The following is a 3,519-nucleotide window of genomic DNA, read 5'->3' as shown; positions in this document are numbered from 1 at the left end:
GGTTCGGTCTCCCCTGTGTGAGGGGGAAAGCGTGTCATCTTTCTAAAGTCACAAGCACATAATTCTTATTTGAAGTCCAAGGGCTTACTCCTCACAGCCCTTGCTCCTGTTCTGTGAATGTTATTGTGGCACATTAGTTATACAGTGTTACACTGTAGTCAAACATGTATTTTAATAAATAAAAAAAAACTGTTAGTTACAGGTTTACTTTGACCCATATGGTTAACAATTTAATGGAGGGACATATTTTATCATGGACGTACCAATAAATTCATGATAGTTTGCTGAACAAAAAAGAGTGATGCCCTAATATTATTCCCTGACTGCTCTCTTTCCCTAGTGCATTTAATATCATTACCTAAAGTATTGCTTTATTCATTTCAAATAATTAGAAGACTGAACTCCTGTTGGGGGAATATACAGTACATTCAGGATTTCTGTAAACCAGGAGGGGCCCTATTGTTACTGGAAAGACACCACCAGAGGAAAACACAACTCAGGTTGCAAGCAGGTTATGAAAGATTAAGCATGCAGACATAAAGAGCATGAAAATGTGAGTTATTTGTTTATTTTTAAACTTGTACTATTTGTCTGATTTTTCAGTCTTTATGGTCAGCCTCAGTATTGTTGTTTTTTGAATGATGTTCACTACTTCCTGTTTAAAATTTTTTTTTAAAAAATCAGAAACATAACACAACTTGCCAATTGTGTTTATTAGTGAGAGATTTTAAAATGCTTTGGGGCTCAGTTTGATGGTGTGGTTCATCTGTTCCTGAGAGATAGGGGAAATGCATTTATGTTTTCTATTGAAATGTCAAACAATTTAAAACTCCTTCCCTTTAAGGAGTAGTACTTTAATCTTAATCATAAAAAAAGAAAAGGGATTGGTGGTGCAGTGGACTATTTCTACAACGATTACTTTAAATATAATTTACAGGTTAAGGTTTCATAAATGTAAAAATAATTCTACACTGACCATGTAACTCCAAGTGAAATGTTTAGGGGGAAAAGTGTGTTTGTCCAGTACTGAAGGTTCCTGTGATTTGAGCCAGATTAGCCTTTCCACACATCTTTGGGCTCGACCCGTCCTGACCACTTGCAATTGAGTGCTTTCTGGTTGTTTTTTTGAAGACTATCTCGATGGACTTCATCAGTGCAGCCATTGTGTGAAGTGCAGAACTGACCACAAAGGCACCCCTATGAAGTCACTGAGATCCTTCTGCTTTTGTGTGAATTTTGCAGAACAGTTGCATACTCACACAAATTACACAGGTACAGTATAGTGGTTCACACGGCACGGCACATGACATCATACATGATTGTTAACATGTATAGAGGCAAATATACTGTATAGATTTGCTAAATATATTTTACAATATGTTTGAATGCTATATGGGAAATAGAGTTTTAGCAAATACATTACAATATTTCCATATGTGGAAAATAATATGTAAGTATTGGTCAGGATGTGAGTGGTGTGGGTAAGGATACAATGCCCACAACAGTAGGTGTATTTATAATGAGCCTGTTTTATTTCAAAACAATCCCCTCTATCTGCAGTGGCATCAGGAATTAATTGTTTGGCTTGCAACAAACAATAATCACAGTGGTGCACGCACAGGTTGATGGGGTGTGCAAGAGCAGGTGTTCAGAGTGCTGGCACAGGTTGAGGTGATGTGGCAGTGCAGGTGCTCCAGGTGGTAGTACTGGCTCCATAGCTTCAGCTCCAGAGGTGGCCATCTGCCAAAATACAACAACAGCAGCAACAACAACACCGCTCTAGCGTCTTACTGTATCAGCGTAAGGGGTCGTACTCAGGGAGCTGCATCCCCTTTACACTGCTAAACTCCTGCCTGTGATCAGTACCGCGCCATGCTCTGTCCAATCTGCATTCGCAACACAGCTGATCTGAACAGCTATGTTGTGAAGTCTTACAGCTACGCCCTTTCCCCAAGATAGTCGACTTCTGGTTCTGGCCTACCATCGAGTCGGCCCACTCCTGTGAAGACGTACCACCAACCTTCCAGGTTGGGAGGTAGATTTACAGTTCAGATTGATTCTCTCCCGTTCACAGTACTGTTTACATAATTTAATAAAAACACAGAGCTAAAGTGCCTCCTTTTTTTTTGATCATTTTAGCAATAATACATTATTTGTATTTAAGTAACTTTTCATATCGTGAGCAAAACATTGTGAAATTCTCAAAATGCTGTTGTCTTTTTTAGATCAATTGCAAAATAAAAAATGGCTGACGTGGCTTATTTGAAAATACATCATATTTATATTATTTTACCACTTACAATCAATCAATGCCTATGTGACTGTACATCAGCCAAACTAATTGCAATTTATTTATATTTAATGAACATTTGAATTGTTAATTTGTGTAAATTGCTTATGATAAGATCACTATAAATATTTAATTGCCATTTTCGTTTTTGTCCTGCCTTATTTTAACGATGGCCAACATTCGACTACATTGTATCATACATAGTGTAGCATGCACTGGGGAAGGCGGCAGCAGGGCTGGTAGGTGACGTAATCACATACAAAAACATAAGCCTGATTTATGGTCCTTGCAAAGGAGCTGGCTCTTTTGTACAGCGGTATCTGTGCTATGCTGGAGTGCGAGATGTCCCGAGTTCGTGCCCGCCTTCTGCCTGTGTGTTGATTGCCTCGCCTTATATGATGCGCCTGCCTGCTTTAACCTATTTCGTGTCAGAAGTGGACGCAGGTACCCTAGCATGCACTCGTCGGACTGTAGCCTGTTGAGCAAGTCCGGGGCGGACTCGAGGCTGGCAAGGGAGAGGGTAGCATGCACGGGGGAAGGCAGCATCAGGGCTGGTAGGTGATGTAATCACATACAAAGACATAAGCCCGATATATGCTCCTTGCAAAGGGGCAGGATCTTTTGTACAGTGGTATCAGCGCTATGCTGGAGTGCGATAGGTCCCGGGTTTGTGCCCGCCCTCCGCTGTGTGTCGATTGCCTTGCCCCATGTGATGCACCTGCCTGCGTTAACCTATTTCGCTACAATATATATTGAATAGACCTATAAATATCATATTTAAACAGCTTTTTCCATTTGTAACCATGCAAGTTTAAATGCTAACAAATATGCTTTGTTAAGTTGGGCTGAAAATAAAAGGCACTGGTATAACACAAGGCTACATTATCAAAGTAATTTACTCCAAGTCGTTAATAAAGAAAAAAAAAACACCAATTACAATTCTATTACACACTGACAAGCCTTTCAATTAGATGTCTGAGTTGTTTAATTCTGGTTTGGTAATATTATGTGTGTGTGTTTTTACTTTCTTAAGAAAATAAGCTAATGATGATTTGGAGTAAATAGCTTTAAGAATCTACCCCATGTTGTATAATGGATATTAGTGTTATGCTTGCAAAGATTTAATTTTTAAATGACATGACGTGCATTTTCGCAAAACACTTTACTCTTCATTATTGAATTGAAAGCACAAAAGTTTTAATACAAAGAATCATTCTTATTATGGTACT

Source organism: Polyodon spathula, chromosome 8 (assembly GCF_017654505.1).
Source record: "Polyodon spathula isolate WHYD16114869_AA chromosome 8, ASM1765450v1, whole genome shotgun sequence".
Lineage (NCBI taxonomy): Eukaryota > Metazoa > Chordata > Actinopteri > Acipenseriformes > Polyodontidae > Polyodon > Polyodon spathula.
This window is presented reverse-complemented; position numbering follows the sequence as displayed.